Raw genomic sequence first — 22,984 nt, 5'->3', positions numbered from 1 at the left:
GCCTCTCAGGCCATGAGATATGGCCAGGCTGACCCGCTTGAAAGATCTAAGAACAGTGGGGCACTCCAGGATGGGGACTGGTCTCTGGCACTGGCAGAAGCTCCTCCTGAGGTAGCTGGACTGTGGTGTGGTGATTTTCATTGAGATTGAGCAGGTATTTCAGATTAATTTACTGAAATTCTTGTATTTTAATTTTATAATCTATACTGTACAAAATGCAATTGTTTATATATGAAATAATAAATATTTTGTTTTGTGTTCTCTAATTTTCCCAGGTATATGTGGAATTTGATGACCTTGAATGGGAAAAACGAGAGTGGGTTAAGGTTTATGAAGATTTTGCAGCCTTCTTGGTGGAGTACCAGCTGGTCTGGGCAAAAAGAAAGGACCCTAGCCAGACTCAGGGATCAAAGATCAAACAAATTCAATGGCCTGCATTGGTAAGATATTTGAAGTGTCATTTTTAAGCTGTTAAACACAGAATGTTACTAGGAAATTGTTTAATTTCATTGTAATTACCTTGATGTTGGAAGTTAGTTGTTTTCTTGTCTGTCAGTCTTGACTCCGCTGGTCGAGCAAGCTCATGTGAAAGGATGGGAATTCCGTGATACTAGTCACTCATTTTAATTTAATTTTTGAGGTGATGCAGACCATGATAAACTTAGTATCTCCTAGTGATATAATAAAACTGATAACACCTCTTACAGACAAAGCAGTTTGTGTTAATTAACCTAGTAGCACTATGTTGCACTGGTACAGGGAGATTGGAGTTGGGTTAACAACTTGCATCCCAGAGCTCGTGACTACGGAGGGCTGAGGAGGCAGTGTAATTCTAATGGAAATAGCAGCATACGTAGGAGTTGCATCAAGGTCCAGAGAGATGACGGGTGAGTAGAGACTCATTGAATCAGTGATAAAATAGTCAGTTGCATCTTCTCTGAAGTGAGAACTGTATCCTTCTGGATATCTGCAGTGACACTCAGATGCTGAAGCAGATGAGAGGGTTAAAGATGGCTTTTTCGCCCTGTTTCCTTAGGAAGCTATTCTTGTTGCTGACAGGTCCTGGGTAGTCCTAGGCTGTGATGAGGATCTGATGAGGTCATCTAAAAAAGGGTCAGACATGAATCCATGTCTTCCTCAGAGAACCTACTAGCACAGCCAGGATCTTCCTAAAGACCCAAGTTGAGCCTGATTGGGAGAATCTTGTATTGAAAATGTTTTCCATTGTAATAGAACTGTAGAAATCTCCTGTAACTTCTCAGACTGGAGTGTGAAAGGAGAACTCCAACAAGCATATCAATATCATGAGTCTTGGGAATGCTTAGCCATGATATGATGATGATTTTAATGTCTCCATGTGGAATATCAGTCTCATGGTGAAATTGTTGAATAACCTGTGATCTAAGATGGCCTCCAAATCCCCATTCTTCTGTGGAACCATAATGAATATGTTCTGTAAAACCTTTGTGTTGATGGGGCAGGCTCTATTATCTTTGCATTGATGAGGTGAGAAATTCTTATGTTTTTTCCTTGTTTTGTCTGTATAAGTCAGTTGGTAAGCTCACCAGCCAGGGAAAGTAGAATAAACCTCCCAACAATCATTTCGTCCATGTCACTTTCTTTGGGGCTGGCTCTATTCACAAAAGATTTAAAAAGCTGAAAGTATTATAAACACTGGGTGCAGGAGGCCTGTCCCACTTTCCAACGTCTGGTAAGGGAGCTGGCACTCCTGTTCCTTTAGGCAGTATTCAGCAGGCATTCACATGATTCTAAATCAGCTGCCTCTTCATCATGTGCCCTGTTAAGCAGTTACTGGAAGTTGTAGATTCTAGTCTTAAAGTTCAAGGCTCGTAACATATTGGGAAGTGCATATGCACCCAAGGACCAGCAACCTAGTCAAATTTCCCCAAGATGAAGAAACTTAAATGGGGAATTCTGCATGGGGTAAAATCTCTAAAGCCAACTCCTCCTCCCCACAGATCAGGTAATCTCCTTGAAGGTAAGTGTCCTGTAGTTGTAGGGAATGCTTGAAGCTGGATCGATTTCCATGTTAGCCCTGCCTGGAGTTTCATGCCTCCCTGATTGAAGCAAGACTTTTTCGTTTTGCCTGGTGTTAAGTTTGTGGTCTTTAGAAAATTATTAGTTTTGACTTGGCTAGGTGATTTTGTATGGTTTTCTTCCCTTTTTGGCTTGGCCATCATTTTGAGCATGTGTTTACCAAACTAATTCCCCTTATGCCCTTCTCTCCATCCGGAGTACTTTATGGATGTCATGAGTGGCCTAGCATGACAATCAGCTTTTTAGAGCCATAGTTGTCATTGGGTCATCGTACTGGAGGCCATGGAGCAGCATTTAAACGTAGCAGGTCGAGCGAAGCTTCTATCCTGAAACGAGCACATAAAGAAACAATTTAGAGTGGGCTTCATGCCTTGGCGATGTATGGCTTTCACTTGGTCCAGTTTGTCTGTTCAGATTAGGATGGCTCAAGTAAAAAAAAAAAATTGAAGCGGAGTGCAAAAGCTGCCATAAAGCAGCAAAAGCTGCTGTTCCTTCTTCAGGAGAATTCCATTTTTGTGTCAGTGGGCTCCTTGAGCGGCAACACATTCTTTTTGGGCATTGGTGTCCTTGTCCAGTGGAACTGCAAATACATCTTGGGTGAAATAACAGTACTTTTTGTCCTTTGGTAGTGTTGAAATTTTTAATCTGCCTGTGTAAGTGCTTGGATTTTTTTGGGCCCTCACATGCAGCCTTAATCACATTGTCAAAGGGAGGATGGGGAGGAACACAGTATTTCTTCTTGAGGTTAATTGAAATGTTTGTCTGGGACACCTGTTTTTGTCTGGCTCCTGAGTCCTCTCTGTGGTGTAGAAGCAGTTTTAGGTCTGCTAGCACTCTCTAAAGCATGTGATCAAATAGGTGTGATGGGAGCAGCTTCTCATTGGACCGAGTATCAGAGGGGTAGCAATGTTAGTCTGTATCCACAAAAACAATGAGGAGTCTGGTGGCACCTTAAAGACTAACAGAGGAGACTTTGTGCATCCGAAGAAGTGGGTTTTTTACCCACGAAAGTTTATGCCCGAATATATCTTTTAGTCTTTAAGGTGCCACCAGATTCCTCATTGTCTTCTCATTGGAAATTTTTCAGCTTTGGCTTGGTCTAATTGAGCTAGCTGAGGAGCAGGAAGGGGCCGCCTTTCTTCCATTCTTCATAAACATTTTTATTTTCATTGGCTTATGTTTTCTGGATCTGTAGTCAGGTGACGAGTCTGAGACGGAATGCTTGACTGACAAAGGTGAAGTTGGTTTTTTTTTTTTTTTTTTTACCCCATCCCAGATTCTTTTAGAGCAGCGTTTCTCAAACTGGGGTCCATGGATTTCTGGGGGTCTGCAAGGGAACTCCAGGGGGTCTATGGGCCCCGCTGATCAACTCCTCCACTCCCTCCCTCCCTCCCAGCACCTCCTGCACACCACAGGGAGGAGAAGGGATGGGGGCACTCATGGGAGGGAGCAGGAAGAGGAGGGGTGGGGTGGAGTGGGGGCAGGAAGAGGTGGGGTGGGCATGGAGCCTTGGGGAGGGGGGAGAAGGGTGGAGTGGGGGTGGTGCCTGGGGCTGAGCAGGGGGCTTCAAGGTCTGCGGCAAAATTTTAAATGAAAATGGGGGTCCTCAGATTACTAAAGTTTGAGAACCACTATTTTAGAGAGCTTTCCTTTCTCTTTAGGGCCCTTTTTTCTTTAACATGGTTATTTTCCTTTGAGCTCTCCTTGCCTTCAGAGGTTTAGGGTAGATGGGGAAGATTTCTAATGATTTCTCATTCTCCTTGATTGGGAATTGCAAGCTTGATCCATAAAGGAAGAAATAATTGGAGTTAACAGTCCCTGGTTCAGGACTGTTTAGAAGGAGGGCTTCCTTTGACCATGATGCAGAGAAGCCGTATATATCTTGCCTGTCTGAACTGTTGTGTTGCTCATGTGAGGGCTCTAGAAGCTTGTTGGGAACTTGACCTACCCATCATCTGGGAATTGTGTGCTCCTCTTACTGAAGGCTGCAGAGTGATGTAACCACCCTAACTCCAAAGTGGGTGTGGGTGTGTGTGTCGGGGGGGGGGGACAGGTATCAAACATTGCTCCTTTTAGTACACCTGAGCTGCAGTCTGAGGGCAAGTAGGGAGGAGTGCTGCTCCAGCAATAATTTTATCTTGGGACCTGAAGAATTCCCCCAAAAGACCAAACCTTCTTCCCACTCTCCTCCGTAGATAATCCAAATTTGAGGAAAATTTTAAAGTACTTTAGAGAATTTTAAAAGTGAGTCAGGAGGAGGACTAGCTGGCTCTGACTCAAGCCAGACAGAACATTAGAGTGGCCAAGTAAGGGGAAGAGCTTGTGAAATGTATCAGCATCCCTATTAAGGAAGTATCTGCCATTTGCAAATTAAATCCAGAACTTCGCAATGTTAAATCTAGGTTTGCTTCTGAATGACCAGATAGCAGTGATAGCAAGCTAGATGCTTTCATGCTTTGCAAGAAGAGTGCAACCTCTTCTCAGACCTTGCCATAGTAGTTACACACACAACAACTAAGTCAAACACCCTCATAAGGAAATGCCAGAATTAAGGTTGTGTGTGCAATCTTAATTCAGCCTTCTTATGTATATGCATTACACTAGTCTTTGGTTGCATGATCACATACCTTTTTTTTTCCCCGGGACCAGTGCCTCATTCAGTGCATAGAATCACTGGTGCTGACTTAATGAACAGCTATTGAAAATTTTGTCCTCTTTTCATGGTTCAGTGTATGGCACCACATGTTATTTCCTACATACTGTTCAAACCCTGCTCTGAAAAGAATTGTTAATTTTTTTAGGGCTTTTCTGTGTTACATAAATTCTAATGCATTTATTTTTACAGCATCCCTGTGGGGGGCTGCTGCTGTTCCTATTTTAACGATGGGGATTTGAGGCATAGAGAAATTAAAGTAAAAAGTATCCAGTAATTTTGATTACTGAATTCGAGACACCTAGGACCTGTTTTTTTCAGAGTATATAGCATTGAATAGCACTTTGTGTTCAAAACACATATCCCATTGACTTCAGTTGCAGTGTTAGTGCTCAGCACTTCTGTAAAGCAGATCTCAGGGTTTCAAGTTAGATACTCAGAACATAAGGAACATACAATTAGTCGCCAGCTGTAAACATCCTGATTATAGGCTATGTCTGCACTACAGAGCTTACAGCAGCTGCTGTAGTGCTGCTAGTGCAGATGTTCGAAGCTGATGAGAGACAGCTCTCCCATCCACTTACTCCAGCCCCCGCGAGCGGCAGTAGCTTCTACCGCCAACATAGCTCTGTCCACACAGGAGCTTACGTTGGTATAACTTACTTTGCTCAGGGAGTGGCTTATTCACACCTCTGAGCGACATACTGACGGCTAAATCCCGTGCCCCAATGGGTGGAGGCAGGAGGAGGAGTTTGGGGAGTGATGAAAAAGTAGCAAAAAGGCATCTGGAATCAAGAACATAGGATTCAATTAAGTTGGTGAAGTAGAGGTGTTTAGTTAGGAAGATGGCTGAACTGAATAAGGAGACAACTAACCTTTAGTGGAGGAAGTTAGGCAGGTCCATGGGATCGCTGCCAGACATCTTCTATGTGGATAATTAATTACTAGAGAGGAATGGTACATTTTGCTTTTTTGCAAATATTTGTTGACAGCAGAGGAATAGTCAGACTTATGAATCTTGGATTCTGTTCTAGGCTCTGGAGGGGAGTATACTTGAGTGGGTACACTCTTTTCTGCCCATTCTCCCAAGTAGTAGTATTAGTATTATTTCTATTTCCACAGTGTCTAGAAACCCTCATCGTGGACTAGGATCCCACTGTGGTAGCTGCTGTACAAACACAGAACAGAAACAGTCCTTATCCCAAGGAGCTTACAATCTATAAGACAAAAGGATAAAAATTGATACAGACAGATGGAGTACAAGCAAACAATGAGGCAATATTGGTCAGCATGATAGTGGTCTCTTCACAGTAGCAGCCTAACTATTGTCAAGTTTTTTGTATCATATTTGCCTGATCTATCGGTTAATTATTATTTAGAGTTTCCAATTTAACTTTCTAGTTTGGTAGAGTCCAACTGCCTCTAGGTCAGACATAGTTATAACTATGAGGAGGACCTTGTGCACACGGGAGAGAAATTCGCTGAGGAAAGATTTTTATTAGCACATTTATCAATATCACAAAAACTACAAACCAGCAAAGTAGACTAGGGTGATACACGGTGTTCAGCACGATAACTTAAATACTCGCATCATCCTTTGCAGGGGAGCTCGGTAGTAAATATCCTGACCCACGTGTAGTCCTTTGGCCTGGCAGGTTCCAGGAAGTCTCCCTGGAATGAATAAGCAGAGTACCACCTTTTGTCATAGATTAAGTAACGCCTACCATACCTAATGCATATTCAGTAGGGGTTTTAGCCCTTTTTCTTTTTGTGTTTTCTCACCCTACCATTATTGGGGTGCTCTTCTTCTTCCTTAGGTCACTAAACCCTTCACCTCAAACTTACTGGCATGTACGTAAATTAATTCCTGTGGCATTCTTGTGGTTGAACATCTGCTGATGTTCCTAACTTGAAAAGCTGGTACAAACTGGCATCTTGTGGTCACCTGTCAGCAGTTTAGCAACACTTACTTATGCATCATTCTCTCTTGTGACATCGTGTAATACAAGTTAATTTAAGAATTAGTTTTTTATGCCAAGTCTTTGACCTTAATCCTCAGTTAGTATGGCTAAGATATTGTCTTACAGGCTTGAGAGCTGTAGGCTTTTATGTTACTACCTTAATTCATACTGACTCCTTACCTTTATGTCTCTACTGGCTGCAAGTTTTCTGGCTATGGCATGGTCCCTTCTGTCTTGTCCTCTCTAATCTGTCCGTGTCCCAGACACTTTCCTTCCTCCCTCCCCCTGCCAGATGCAGTCTCCTTGCTGAGCCAGTCCTAGTTCCTTCCCTCCCAGCACCTCATCCAATCAGTTAGTCTCCCTCACCTTGGCCTCCAGTCACTTTCTCTCTCTCCACCATCCATGTTCCTCAGCTTCACTGGCTACCCATCTTAGTCTCCCTGCCTGGGTTCTTTGTCCTGTTTATGTTCCCATCATTCTCTGGCTCTTTGTCCCAGTCTCTTTGCTCAGACAGTCCCAGTTTCCCTGTTTATTCCCCTCCCTTTCCATGCTGTAGGTCTGGCTCCTGTCCTCTGTGCATTGGGATCAGGTAGCTTCCTCCCCCATGCTTGTGTGGTTCCAGCACAAGAGGAGAGACAATCTCCATGATTCCAGTTCTAGTGCCCAGACTCAATCTGAGCTCCAGCAGCCCAAAGCTGTAATTGCAGGGGAAGTCCTGTGCAGACCTGAGCTGGAGTATGCTCATGCAGTGCACCTTGCTGTGCTCTTCTAATTGCCCTGGTGTCTGGCTGCTCAAAATCGGACGCCAGGCGATTTGCCTCAACCTCCCACTTCGCCATAAACGTCTCCCCCTTACTCTCACAGATATTATAGAGCACACAGCAAGCAGCAATAACAATGGGAATGTTGGTTGTGCTGAGGTCTGACCTAGTCAGCAAACAGTGCCGGCGAGCTTTTAAACGTCCAAAGGCACATTCTGCCACCATTCTGCACTTGCTCAGCCTATAGTTGAACTGCTCCTTACTGTGTCCAGGCTTCATGAGTTATGGGAGCAAGGGGTAGGCTGGGGTAGGTGTGACCGCACGGTACTGCTGGCTGGGAGAGCAGCCTGAGGCAGAAGCCTCCAGCTCGCATGATATTCCAGGCAGGACTGAATCTCCAAGCGGCTCCATGCTTGCCTTGGTATGGCATCTGCATGGGTAACCCAGGAAAAAAGGCGCAAAACGATTGTCTGCTGTTGCTTTCACGGAGGGAGGGGCGACTGACGACATGTACCCAAAACCACCCGCGACAATGTTTTTGCCCCATCAGGCATTGGGAGCTTAACCCAGAATTCCAATGGGCAGCGGAGACTGCGGGGAACTGTGGGATAGCTACCCACAGTGCACCGCTCCGTAAGTCGATGCTAGCCACGGTAGTGACGACATACTCCACTGACTTAATGTGCTTAGTGGGGACGTACGCAATCAACTGTATAAAATCGATTTCTAAAAATCGACTTCTATAAAATCGACCTAATTTCATAGTGTAGACATACCCTTATATTGTTCTAAGAATTGTGATCTGATATAATTCTCTTTAAGAATTTAGGAAGGATCAATCAGTTGCACACATACCACAAGGGAAATGACTGCCTAGGAAGGCGTACTGCGGAAAACAATCAGGGGGATCATAGTGGACCACAAGCTAAATATGAGTCAACAGTGTAACACTGTGGCAAAAAAAAGCGAACATCATTCTGGGATGTATTAGTGATAGTGTAAGCAAGACACGAGAAGTAATTCTTCCACTCTACTCTGCGCGATTAGGCCTCAACTGGAGTATTGTGTCCAGTTCTAGGCACCACATTTCAGGAAGGATGTGGACAAATTGGAGAGAGTCCAGAGAAGAGCAGCAAAAATGATTAAAGGTCTAGAAAACATGACCTATGAAGGAAGATGCAAAATATTGGGTTTGCTTAGTCTCCACAAGAGAACACAGAGGGGACATGATAATAGTTTTCAAGTACATAAAAGGTTACAAGGAGGAGGGAGAAAAATTACTCTTCTTAACCGCTGAGGATAGAACAAGGGAGAAAAATTACTCTTCTTAACCTCTGAGGATAGGACAAGAAGCAATGGGCTTAAATTGCAGCAAGGGAGGTTTAGGTTGGACATGAGGAAAAAATTCCTAACTGTCAAGGTGGTTAAGCACTGGAATAAATTGCCTAGGGAGGTTGCAGAATCTCCATCATTGGAGATTTTTAAGAGCAGGTTAGACAAACACCTGTCAGGGATGGTCTAGATAATACTTAGTCCTGCCATGAGCTCAGGGGACTGGACTAGATGACCTCTTGAGGTCCCTTCCCGTCCTATGATTCTATGATCCTCCTGGGGGTAATTTGTCTTTAAAGTCCAGGAACTCAGAATAATTCAAAAACTCATATTCTTCTTCGAGTGACTGTTCATGTCCATTCCAAGCAGGTGTGTGTGTGCTGCGTGCACGCCAGCCGGAAGATTTTTCCCCAGCAGCATCCATAAGGTCGGCCTGGGCGCCCCCTGGGGTGGTGCCTTCATGGCGCCCAGTATCGAGCCCCGCCGACCCCCCGCATCCCCTCAGTTCCTTCTTACTGCCTGTGATGGCTAGCTGGAACTTTGCTCGCTCTTGCAGCAAGCGCATTAGCAATGTCTTTGTTCTTAGTGTAAATAGTTTTTTCTCTATAGTTGTACTTATCACATAGTTAGTAGTGTTTGGTAGATAGTTAGTTAGTTTCCCCTCCGGGGGTATGCCCGGGTCTCCGGGGTTTAAACTCTGAGTCCTATGGCAAGTTTATGCCCAAGAGTGATCCTCACTCCTCCTGCCTGCGGTGCCTTGGTGAGACTCACCAAAAGGACAAGCACCACATTTGCAAGCGTTTCCGCCCAAGAACCCTTAAGGACAGAGAGCAGAGACTGAAACTCTTGCTCATGGAGGCGGCTCTGAGACCGCAATCTGATCCGGGACCAAATGACCTGGCACCGACCGTATCCTCTTCAGTGTGCTGCGCTCTGATGCCAACGGCGCGCAATTCAGGCCAGACTAAGGACTCTAAAGCCCACCCGCACTGCTACTCTTCAGGACATAGGGCGTCGACATCAGTTCGGCACCATTCTCCATCTCCGGTGCCCGTAAAGAAGAAGAGGCCGGTGAGGGGCCGATCACCCCTCACCCCCCCGAAGCCTAAGGGGCTGGTGCCGTCCACGAGTGGCTCGGCACAGACCGCGTCCACCTCGCTTCCACCCAGGGTCTCGTTGACTCCTGCCCCGGCTGGGGTCCAGACGAATCCGAACCCTCCTCAGTCCCTGGACCATCTGGTGGACATACAACCACAATTGACGCCGGAGGCATTTGAGGTGGCAACGGACCTGATGCGCCTCCCGGTGCCGGCCTACCCCCGAAGGAGGGACAAGTCTCTGGAGACCGCACGGCCCTTGTTTCATTCCAGGGGCAAGCCAAACATGATGGCTCACTGGTCGCCATCTCCAGCACCGCCCGCACAGACACAGGAAGCACACTGCTCCCCAGAGTCGAGTCGTTGTTCGTTGGAGACCCAGGGGACTGCTCCTTCGTGGTCGTCTTATTCGGAGAGATCGGAGTCGGAGGTAGACTCGGCTCTGTCGAGCAGATCGCACAGCAGAAGATACCAGTCCCGGCGCAGTCACCAACCATACTTGGCACCTTGGCATGAACAGTGGCAACCACCTGCTCAATGGCCCTTCTGGACACCCTGGGCATACCATCAGAGCCAGGGTCAAGTCCATGGTCCGCGCTCCAGAACGGTGTTGGTGTCCTCAACATCATTTGTGCCACAATCAGCGCCAGCACTGGTGACGACGGTGCCACCCTTGACTGGAGTGGCCCTGCCGACTCTCATGATTTCGACACCGATGCTTCAGCCAGCCCCGGCACCAGCTCCCCAACTGACAACACCGATGGAAGCCTCGTCTCCATCCCTACCAACCTTGACGGTCTCGGTCCCACCAGTTTTACCTACCCTGGCACCGGCTGTGATGCAGAGTTCTTCATCGGCGCCGGTTCCTCAGTCCAAGTACCGCGTGCCGAGGGACCCCGGCGGGGGTGGGGCTGAAGGCAGTGAACTGGGTCCACCTCCGGTTCTCTCTTCCTCGTCTTCACCCAATGCAGTGGTCACAGGGACTTCACCAGCCCCAGCTTTGGAGGACAACTGGGTTCTTCAACAGCTTTTGAAGTGGGCCGCCCAAAGCCTGGGGATTCAGGCAGAGGAGGTAGAAGAAGACTTAGACCTGGTCATAGACATCCTGGCTCCCTCCGGCCCATCCAGGGGTGCATTGCCATTTATCAAGTCAATAACTGAAACGTCTAAGAAGTTGTGGCAAACCCCTGCTTCTCTGGCACCTACGGCCAAGAAATCTGAGCGCTGCTACTTTGTTCCCTCTAAAGGGTATGCCTGGTCTCAAATTACTTTGGACCGCTGGGTGCTCCGCACAGTAGAGAGGGGATATTCCATCCAGTTCTGTACCCTCCCAACCCCCTTCCCCGTCCCTTTTCAGGGACCCCTCTCACGAGCAACTTCTGTGTCAAGAGGTGCAGTCTCTCTCCTCTTGGTAGGGGCAGTGGAAGAGGTTCCTCAGGAGCTAAAGGGCAAGGGTTTTTACTCCCGGTACTTCCTAATACCGAAGGCCAAGGGGGGCCTCAGACCCATACTGGACCTGCGACAACTCAACAAGTACATAAAGAAACTCAAGTTTCGCATGGTCTTGCTAACGTCCATTATCCCCTCACTGGATCCAGGAGACTGGTACGCCGCCCTCGACTTGAAGGATGCGTATTTTCATATTGTAATAGTCCCACATTATAGACGCTACCTCAGATTCGTGGTGAACACAGGTCACTACCAGTTTGCAGTCCTCGCGTTCAGACTGTTGACTGCCACGCGAGTATTCACAAAATTCATGGCAGTTGTTGTGGCGTTCCTGCGCAAGTGCCAAATACAGGTTTTCCCATACCTCGATGACTGGCTCATCAAGGGTTGCTCAAGGGCCCAGGTGGAAGCTCAGGTCAAGTTTATAAAGAGGACCTTCCTCAACTTAGGTCTCCTCCTGAACGAGGAGGAATCCACTTTGTCCCGGGTGCAGAGGATATAGTTCATAGGCGTGGTCCTGGACTGTACTCAAGCCAGAGTGTACCTCCCAGAGGCCAGGTTTTGCTCACTTCAGGACATCATACAAGGCCTGAGAGAGTCCCCACGACATCGGCAAGAAACTGTCTAAAGCTGCTGGGACACATGGTCTCATGCACTTAGATGGTGCAGCATGCCAGGACCGCGTGTCGGTGTACCGACCAGCCCGAGATGCGTTGGACAGGGTTGTAACCCTGCCCCGCCTGGTACTGGACTCCCTCCTATTGTGGCTCAACCCTCCAAATGGTTTGCGCAGGGGGTACCTTTTGCCAGCCCTCGCTCACCTTGCTGTCAGACGCCTCGGATCTGGGTTGGGGGGCTCACTTAAGGGACCTCAAGACCCAAGGCCTCTGGTTTCTGGTAGACCTCGCTCTTCACATCAAAGTCAGAGAGCTGAGGACGGTGTGTCTGGCCTGCTGTGCTTTCAAAACACAAACAACGGGCAGATGTGTTTCAGTCCTCACGGACAACACCTCGGCAATGTTTTATATCAACAAACCCGGGGTGGGGAGGAGGTGCATGCTCCTCTCCCCTGTGCCGAGAAACCCTTGCGCTGTGGGATTTCTGCATAGAGCACTCAATTCATCTGCAGGCCTCTTACCTCCCAGGGGTGCGAAACACACTGGCAGACAGCCTCAACCCAACGTTCAGTGGCCACGAGTGGTCCCTTCGGCCAGATGTGGTGAGCTCAATCTTCCAGTTTTGGGGCTCTCCCCAGATAGACCTGTTTGCCACTCCGGACAACAAGAAATGTCAGACGTTCTGTTCTCTCAGGAACCACGGTGTGGGGTCCATCGGGAACTCCTTCCTCCTCTTGTGGGAGGGCTGCCTGCTGTACGTTTTCCCACCCATCCCCCTAGTCCACAGGGTGCTTCTCAATATCCGCAGGGACTGGGCTCGAATCATACTAATAGTGCCGGCTTGGCTGCATCAGCACTGGTTTACCTTGTTCCTGAAAATGTCCGTAGCGGCCCTTCTCACCTTACCGCTGGTTCCTGACCTGATCACACAGGACCAGGGCCGTCTCTGCCACCCGAATCTGGAGTTGCTCCCCCTTACGGCCTGGATGCTCCATGGCTAAGTGCCACAGAGCTCTCTTGTTCGGACCAGGTCAGACAAGTCCTCCTGGGTAGTAGAAAGCCCTCCACCAGGGCTACTTACCTGGCTCAGTGGAATAGGTTCTCCATCTGGGCGGAGCAACGTAGTCAGCCACCGCTCCTCGCCCCTGTGCCATTTATACTGGACTACCTCCTTCACCTAAAGCACCAGAACTTGTCCCGGTCATCAATAAGGGTCCACTTGGCCACTATTTCTGCCTTCCACCCAGGTTCAGACTGTCTCTCGGTCTTTGCAAACCCTATGGTCAATTGTTTTCTCAAGGGTTTGGATAGGCTCTTCCCACACACGTGTCAGCCTGTCCCTGCCTGTGACCTCAATTTAGTTCTCTCCAGGCTTACAGGCCTGCCATTTGAAACTCTGGCCACCTGCTCTCTGCTATATCTTTCATTCAAGGTTGCGTTCCTCGTGGCAATTACCTCGGCCCGACGGGTCTCGAGCTCAGGGCCCTCACGTCTGAGCCCCCTTACACAGTTTTTCATAAGGATAAGGTTCAGCTTGGGCCGCATCCGGCTTTTCTCCCAAAGGTTATTTCCCATTTTCACATGACCCAGGACATCTTCCTCCCAGTGTTTTATCCCAAGCCGCACACCTCTGATAGGAAGTGCAGGCTACACTCACTGGACGGGCGTAGGGCCTTAGCCTTCTACACAGAGAGAACTAAGTCATTCCGGAAATCCGCCCAACTCTTCGTAGCCATGGCAGACAGAATGAAGGACCTTCCGGTATCATCTCAACGGATATTGTCATGGATAACGTCCTGCATTAGGGAGTGCTATACCATAGCAAAGGAACCCGCTCCGCAGATAACCGCTCACTCTACCAGGGCCCAGGCCTCCTCTATGGCATTCCTGGCACAAGTCCCTATTCAGGAAATCTGCAGGGCAGCCACGTGGTCCTCTATAGATACATTTACGTCGCACTATGCAATTACACAACAGTCCAGGGATGATGCAGCTTTTGGGAGAGCCGAGCTCTTTTCTGTGGATAACTCCGACCCCACCTCCTGAGCTCTAGCTTGTGAATCACCTGCTTGGAATGGGTATGAACAATCAGTCAAAGAAGAAAAAATGGTTACTCAATTTCTTGTAACTGTTCTTCGAGATGTGTTGTTCATATCCATTCCAATACCCATCCCCCTACCCCTCTGTTGGAATGGTCGGCAAGAAGGAACCGAGGGGGTGAGGGGTTGGCGGGGCTCGATATTGGGCACCATGAAGGCTCCACCTCAGGGGGTGCCCAGGCCGACCCTACGGACGCTGCTAGGGGAAAAATCTTCCGGCTGGTGTGCACGCGGCATGCACACAGCTGCTTGGAATGGACATGAACAACACTTTCTCGTAACTGTTGTTAAACAGCGAGATGTGAGTAACCTTTTTTTTTTTTTTTTTTGCCAGGAGCAAGTGGTACTTGGAAATTCTAAATTGTAGCCTCTTCTCCCCTCCCCCATAAGACCTAAGCATTTGGCCTCCTTATCTGCAGGGATGGCCTTTGGGTGGCATTGTCCAAAACTTTTTTGTGGCTGCTTGGAGGACATGGTAGTTTGGGACAGGGTGGGAGAAGAACAAATCCACTCCCTTAGGACAAAGTTCCACATTTCTATACTCTTAGGGGTAGGGGCATAGGTGGTTGGCATGTGTCGTACAGTACTTGCTGGTTCCAGTATGGCCTTGGTGACTGGGAGTGCTATTTGGCTAGATCCTGTAAGTTATAAGATGTCCAGGAGCTTGTGTTGTGAGATCTGGACCTCCTTTAAGGGGATTTAGAACTCTTATCCTACTTTCCAAAGCAGCTCTTAGAACTGTGTGTGGTTGTCAAGGCAAGAGCAACTGCCTCACAAGGTGAAGAAATTGAAATACCTGTTGATACTGGTGGTTCTGGCAGTTCTGGTTCACCTTCCTCCTCTTCAGTGGCTCAGGAAGTTCTTATGGCCTTTTGGAAAAGAGGGATAAGACAATACTCCCAATTGGGTCGCACAGGTTCTGGATACTGTGTGTATAGGTCCAATGGCCCCCAGTAAAGCCAACATTGGGGTCAAAAGTAGATTGTGGTGGTCCCCAAGGCTTAGAGTATCATTGGTCCGAAAAGGGGGTCCTGGCATGGACAGACGAGACTCCTAGTAGGAGACTCTTAATCCCTTGCCTGGGCTCAACTCCTTTGGTGAAGGGGAAGATGGTGCCACTGGTACGTCCAATGCTCCCAATGGTGAAAAGGTTGGGTCTGGTTCCACTGGTTGTGACATTAGTACCAATGTCAGGTAGTTGTGGCTGGTGGATGGAATGGGAGATGGGCTTCTCCTTGGTGTTTGAATCTCCCTGGTCACAGTCAGTACCAACAAGAGGGGAAATTGCAGGTCTGTCAGGTTGAAGATATCCTTTGGAGTAATGTAGGATACAGCAGCCCTACAAGGCTGTCTCTCATCACCTCATGCCACTGGAGTCATCGTAAAGGAATTCTTAATAAATGGCAGTTCTTTATGGGGCTGTGATGGCACCGCTGGTGAAAGAGCCTCCAACCACATGGTCATCACTGGTACCGATGGATCAGTCCTTCATCTCCCAGAGCTTAGCTGGAACCATAGAGTCAATGACTATGTGGGGAGGCCTTGCTCCTGTGCACCTTCTTTATCAAAGAGACAAGATTTAGGAGGACCCAAGTCCTTGTGTTCTGGGGGCAAGGACTTATCCAACCTAGATGGGGTCATGAAGAGATCCCTTCTCTTAAGGGATCTAGGAGGAGATCTATTTTTTATGCTTATGAGAATGCACTTACTCTCCTGAGAAGGCCCAGCTGAAGGGTCGTTTACCCTAGTCATTCCCTGAATTGGGCATCTAGCTATGAGGTGCACTCCTTGAAGTCTCAGACCAATGTACTGCGGGGAGGGGTCTTTCCAGCCTGAATTTGACTGGGACCTCATAGTGCATTCCAATTAGGGTTTCCAAAGCCAAAGAGCTCACACCTATCACATTCAGCTGGGAAAGCTGTCAGATACTGCGCTTAGCAGAGATATGAACTTCCCCAAGGCAATAGGAACAGCACTAGGGGCAGGAGACAAAATTCTTAAAGCCTAGAATGCAGACAATGTCAGTCTCACGCTGGGGGATCAGAATTCCCCAAAGTGGCGATTCTAACTAATTACTATCTAAATTTATTAAAACTACTAACAAAAAAAACTAACTATATCAACTTTGAATTAATTACTGGAAAACATATCTAAGATGATCATGTCTGGACACCATATACTCTGACTCAGGCCATGCAGCAGTAAAAAGGAACTGGAAAGGCACTGGTCTGTACCTCATCACAGAGCACAAGGAGAGCAACAACACAGGAGCAGACCAATGGATTCTACTTGCTAGAATTCTCTGGTCTCAGGCACATGAGTACCCACAGCAGAATATGCACAGGGATTAGCACTTGAAGTAGTTTCAGTTTAGGATATTGGGGGTAGTGAGTTTTTTAAATACCTCATTTTTAAGATCTTTCTCAGTATAGAGCACTGCCAGTAGAGAAAGATAAATTGGAAACAAAGATGTGTGGAATAGACATGATTATCCCTATTCTAGATATAAACAGTAGGAGGCAGTAGCAATAGACAAAACTTCTGTTACTTCTCTCCCACATGATTCATTTCCCTGCTTGGTCCACCAGAGCCAAGGTTGATTAGCCTACCGGACATTTTGCAGAGACAATCCTGTTCTCTCAACTGTTTGTGGAGGGAGTGGGTTATATGTTGCTTGAATAGCCTGTTGGGAATTGTGTGAGAATTGCTGGGAATTATGGCTGATTGTGTTAATCTTGAAGCTTACAGGATATAGTATGTTTCTTTAATTTTGCAAGAAGTGCCCAGAGCTATTTTTACTAGATGTTTTAATACTGACATACATGAGTTGGAGGTGTCAAGAACATGACCTATGGGCCAGATCCGTCTCGCAAGACACTTTCATCCAGCCTGCAGCTTACTGCAGTTTCCAACAGAATCTGGCCTGCAGCTGACTGATCTGCAATTCAAAGAAGCCAGAAGGAGAAGGGTCTGAGTGCAAAGAGCTGAGGAGGGAGCTTATGCTTGATTGGGCACAGGCAAATAAGCATCTTTTCCCTGTTCCCTAGCGCAGCAGCCCGAGAGCTATTGCCACACCACTGAGCCCTGTACGGTAAGGATCAAAGAGGTGGCATTTCTCCAAACCCCCAAAGACCACTCTTAGGGGACAGCCTCTTTTTCCTCCCCACAAAGCAGACCTTGATATCACCACTCTGTGCTGCATGGGATTCAGAGGAGTGGCTCCTTCTTCTACACTGCTTCCTTTTCATCCCTACTATTGCCACTACCAATCTCAGGGGACTAGTTCCTTCTCTCCCCTGATCCAGTCTTTGCTGTCACTTCTTCAGCTGAGCCCTGAAGCACCAAGATCAAAAGGAACTGGCTTCTTCTCCTCCTCCTCCTGGTTTCTGACACCTCTGAAGGACTAGGCCCAGATCAGAGAACTTCTCATGCTGCTGCTGCATGATAAGAAGAAAAATGCCTAATGTGTGTTCTTGGGTTTCTTTTTTTTGGGGGGGGGGGAGGGATAGGGAGGCAGGAGGGGAAGAAAGGGCAGAAAGGTATTTACAAAGTGGTGTGCATGCACATACGTGCATAAGGAGCAGATCAAGAGGAGAGGGAATGCATGAGGGTAAGTTCACAGATAGAGGGAAAGAGGTTACATAATGTATTCACTTTTTAAAATGTGCTTAATTGTCTTTACATGCAATATTTAATTTTGTTAACTGAACAGAAACTTTCTGCAGTCAGACAAGGATGCAAAACATCTCTAAACAGCCAAAATTGTACTTCGACCCATGGACCAGATTGAAACATTAAATCAACACTCAGATAATGAGTTTGATATTTTCTGAGAGTATGTGAAATCATACCAAATTTACAGCAAAACCTGTGAAGCAGTGTGTTTTTTTTTTTTTTTTTTTTTTTTACATGTACAGTATTAAACTCTTGGCACGTCACAAAATAAAAACAAATCTAGTAGAAAATATACTAATCAGACATATTAACAGATCAAGTTTTTTCTCACATAAACCCAGTTTAATAGTCCATCAACCAATCCCACCTCCTCAAATACTTTCAGAGAGAGAGAGAGGTGGGATTTTCAGAATGACTGGAATGTTAACAAGTCCAGACTGTCAAATTCAGAAGTCAAGTGGCCTTCACAAAGAAGTCCTATCAATGGCTCCCCTATTGGCTCCCCTCAAATTAAGGGGTCTCTAGCTCAAATGCTTCCAGTGCTCACCACTCAGACAATATCAAGTGGCAAAAGAAAGTGTTTCTAGTAATCTGGTCCAAAACGTAGACTTTTATAGGCTATGTCATAAATATAAAGGGAAGGGTAACCACCTTTCTGTATACAGTGCTATAAAATCCCTCCTGGCCAGAGGCAAAACCCTTTCCCCTGTAAAGGGTTAAGAAGCTAAGGTAACCTAGCTGGCACCTGACACAAAATGGCCAATGAGAGGACAAGATACTTTAAAATCTGGAGGTGGAGGGAACAAAGGGTTGGTCGGTCTGTGTGATGCTTTTGCTGGGAACAGATCAGGAATGCAGACTTACAACTCCTGTTAAGTTAGTAAGTAATCTAGCTAGAAATGCGTTAGATTTCCTTTTGTTTAATGGCTGGTAAAATAAGCTGTGCTGGATGGAATCTTTGTTCCTGTTTTTGTGTCTTTTTGTAACTTAAGGTTTTGCCTAGAGGGATTCTCTGTTTTGAATCTGATTACCCTGTAAGATATTTACCATCCTGATTTTACAGAGGTGATTCTTTTACCTTTTCTTTAATTAAAATTCTTCTTCTTTTAAGAATCTGATTGATTTTTCATTGTTCTTAAGATTCAAGGGTTTGGGTCTGTGTTCACCTGTACAATTTGGTGAGGATTCTTATCAAACCTTCCCCAGGAAAGGGGGTGTAGGGCTTGGGAGGGATATTTTGGGGGAGGACATCTCCAAGTGGGCTGTTTCCCGGTTCTTTGTTTAAAACGCTTGGTGGTGGTGGCAGCGTACGGTTCGAGGACAAGGCAAAGTTTGTATCTTGGGGAAGTTTTTAACGTAAGCTGGTAAGAATAAGCTTAGGGGGTCATTCATGCTGGTCCCCACATCTGTACCCTAGAGTTCAGAGCGGGGAAGGAACCTTGACAGGCTAGAACACACAACTTAAACTCCACATTCTGGGAGTTAGTGCAGAGGACTAGCACCCCATGCTCTGCGTGTTTTAAGTAGTGATTAAGCAAGCAGCCACATTCTATACCAGCTTCAGATTTAAAATGGGTTTTAACATGTCGTCCCATGTAGAGTGCATTAGGCTTATAGTAGAGGCTGGGCTAGAGGAACTGTATTAAGTTTGTCTGATATGTGCTATTCTAATGCACTGTTTTCAATTATTTATCACTTCACCAATCTTTCACTGAAATTTTCCATGCTGGATGTATGCCTCAGGCTGAATTTTTTGGAAAATTTCAGCCAAACTGGTTCACTCATTTCTCAGAATGTGTCTAGGAAAAATATGTTTTGCCCATGTTAAATTCTGGCAACCTTTTATCTGAAGAGGTCTAGTGCCCCTACAGTTTGGAGCAGGGATGTGAAATTTGGAAAGGGTAGTCTTTGTGTCAGGAATGTGCCTTTTCCTGTCACTGTGAAAGGATGCTCAAATTTGGCCAAGTTATAAGCCTTTGGAAAAATGCGGTTTGCACATGCTCAGTAGAGATTTCTTCAATCTTAGCTAAATTCCTCAACGATTCTATCTGCACAGCATCAGAGAGGCTTTGAAAACCAGTTTCGTGACTCGCCAGGCTTCGGTGTGACAATTGTGTGTGTTTTTCCTTGGTGCAAACCCGCTCCGTTTGTTGACTTTAATTCCCTGTAAGCCAACCACCCTCCCCGCTTCGAAATAAAGTAACTATTGTTTTGAAACCGTGCATTCTTTCTTAATAAAAAAAAAAGAGAGAGAGAGAGATAATGGACAAGGTAGCCCGGGTGGGGTGGGGGAAGAGGGAAGGACAAGGCCACATTGCTTATTATTGCCAAATTAAAAATCAAACTGTTTGAATGACAGCCTTCTGTTGCTTGGGCCATCCTCTGGAGTGGAGTGGCTGGGTGCCCGGAGCCTCCCCCGCCACATTCTTGGGCATCTGGGTGAGGAGGCTATGGAACATGGGGAGGAGGGTAGGCAGTGGATGCAGCAGGTGTCTGTGCTCTTGTTGGCTTTCCTGCAGCTCCAACACACGCTTCATCATGTCCGTTTGCTCTCCCATTAGCCTCAACATTGCATCCTACTCCGCTCTTTGCGCTCACTTAATTCTTTCCTGGCCTCTGCCACTGCCTCCATGCTTTAAGCTGTGCCCTATCAGTGCGGGAGGACTGCATGAGCTCAGAAAACATGTCATTGCGAGTGTGTTTTTTTCGCCTTCTAGTCTGCGATAACCTCAGGGACAGAGATGATAGGGGGAGCTTAGAAACATTCTGTGCTCTACGATTCTGGGGGCACTGCATGGTCACCTGTGCTGCTGAGTTCGCCACGCTGACCAAACAGGAAATGAAATTCAAAAGTTCCCGGGGTTTTTCCTGTGTACCTAGCCAGTGCATCTGAGTTGAGAGTGCTGTCCAGAGTGGTCACAAAGGAGCACTCTGGGATAGCTCCCGGAGGCCAATACCGTCGATTTGCGTCTGCATTACCCCAAATTTGACCCAGCAAGGTTGATTTTTAGCGCTACTCTCCTCGTCGAGGGGGAGTACAGAAGTTGATTTGCGGAGCCCTTTAGGTCGATGGAACGGGGTTGGTTGTGTGGAAGCAGTCATTTTTAAAATTACCTAACATAGCTAAATTCGACCTAATCCCGTAGTGTAGACCAGGGCTAAGATACAAATGGGGGTGCCCATTTTAGACAGTCCTTTAAATGGAAGGACAGATATATCTGTCTCAAACCAAAAAGAAGGGAAACAGGTATTCATGAACATGGGAATAGGTAAATCAGCTCAAGAACAATCTGAACAGGATCAAAGACATCAGTCCTAAAATGTCATCAAGAAATCACTGCACATGAGTGTGATCAAAGAGAGCCAGAATGGCTCAAAAAGATGCATCATCAAGACAACAGGACAGACATGAGAGCCCAAGAAACTGTCTAGATCCAGAAGAACAAGATTGGTATATGGGCTAAATATTACAATAAATTATGAATGCTGTATCCAGGTGGTTATAAGGATAAAGGGATATAGTTGAATTGAGACTGGGCTGTGTAGCACCCAGGATCTTTTATGTGGATACAGTATACTTACTGGGTATAAAATTATAATTAAATTGATGTTGTGATATGTATTATAAACACATTTAATAATGAAGTAACAGGAGAAAGAGATTTCCCCTACTGAAGAAAGTTCGATTTTAAAGGTCTACATTTTAGAATGTTTGTGATAATTATTAGAGAAGGGCCACCTGTGGTGGACAGCGTGAAGAATAAGTGAACTGAAAGATCGTATACTCTAATAATGCCTGATGTTTTATAGATATTTGATAAGATTAGATGAGATTTGTTTCTGTTAAGAATTAAAAGCAAACCCTTCAGCAAGTAACAAACACACCCATGGAGGAAGTAAGGAGATTCCTACAGCTAGAGAGTTCCTAGTTTTGGGTTCCTACAGCTAGAGAGGATCGGGTAATAATGCGAGAAATGAATAGAAAGGGAGGGAAATGGGATAAAAGAACGAAAACAGATGTTAAATATTACGTTTTAATAGAAAAAAATATTAAAAACCTAGGGCTCAGAATTTAAACATTTATGGTATCAGCATCATGGTACAACAAAATAAGTATTTAAAAAAGGAAAAGCAATATATGCGAGTTTTAACATGATTGTGTGTATAATGGGATCTCTGTCTAAACATGTCTTATTTAAAGAAGAGGTGAAGATGTAATGTAATGTGGCTGCTTTTAACAAGGGGGTAATGTTCTGTCTGAGTGCAGACATAGTATTCATGGGTAAGTTTAGTAATGTCATGACTGTTAATGTTAAGGGGATGAACAATCCAACAAAAAGAAAATGGGTATTTTGCTTATTACAAAAGGATTTTCCTAATATAATCTATTTAAAGGAAACACCCTTGGAAAAAAAGATGATAAATACCTGATTCTTCTTTGATGTGCCCGTGGGTGCTCCGCTTTGTGTCTGTGCCTCCCAATGCCTTTAATTGGATATTTTCGGTAGTAATGCCGCACATCCACAGCAGTCGTCTTGCGGTGTCATTGGCGCTTCATCTAGCATGTGTGCGACCCTACCCCCGTCAGTTCCTTCTCAACCGTCCTTGGCCTGAGTCAGAGCTCCATGGTGGTGTCCCAATGTCCTTCAATAACCTTAACAAATTAAATTAGATAGTAGAGTTTAGTAGTTAAATAGTATAGTTAGTATTAGAGTACCTAGTTAGTGCCTAAGTTTAAAAAAAGAAAATCTTTCCTTCGTTAGCTTCTTCTGTAGTGCAAAACCTATCCGCGCTACAAAATGCTTGGCTCCCCAGAATTTGAGATGCAGCTCACGCCACAAAGCCATGCCCATCTCAAGTGGGCACTCACTCTGTGTCCATTGCCCTGGGGAGTCTCTCATCCCTCAGAAGTGCGCTCACTGTCGCAACCTAAAAGCCAGAGCCAGGTGTAACAGAGACCTGTGTCTAAAATTGATACTAATGCAAAAATCACTTCAACCAACCTCTGATATGGGGCAGCAAACTTCTTCAGGTGGCTTCCCTGGCACAATCTCAACTACCAAGGGCACCCAGTTCTCCAAAAATATGAGGAAAAGAGCCACAACCTCCGCAGAGAGAGAGAGAAGCGGTCTCCAACCAGGTCACTGTCCTTGGTGCTGACTTCCGCACGAATGAGCACCTTTGATGAACTGGGCACTTCCAGCACTGTCCACACCGCGGCCTCTGCTGAGCGCCACCACAAGGAGAAGGAGTTGAGGCTCAAACATTTTGAGGCTCCTCCT

General features: G+C 46.3%; 1 protein-coding gene across 1 annotated transcript in view; it reads left to right on the top strand.

Moving 5' to 3' along the window:
* The first annotated feature begins 298 nt into the window (after positions 1-298).
* JMJD1C (jumonji domain containing 1C) overlaps positions 299-22,984 on the top strand; it is a 209,243-nt gene continuing 186,557 nt past the window's right edge. Inside the window, exon 1 of the mRNA XM_077821654.1 lies at positions 299-440. The gene's annotated coding sequence lies outside the window, so the exon portion shown is untranslated. The remainder of the gene's footprint in view (positions 441-22,984) is intronic.

Source organism: Eretmochelys imbricata, chromosome 7, assembly GCF_965152235.1.
Source record: "Eretmochelys imbricata isolate rEreImb1 chromosome 7, rEreImb1.hap1, whole genome shotgun sequence".
Taxonomy (NCBI): domain Eukaryota; kingdom Metazoa; phylum Chordata; order Testudines; family Cheloniidae; genus Eretmochelys; species Eretmochelys imbricata.
This window is presented reverse-complemented; position numbering and strand designations above follow the sequence as displayed.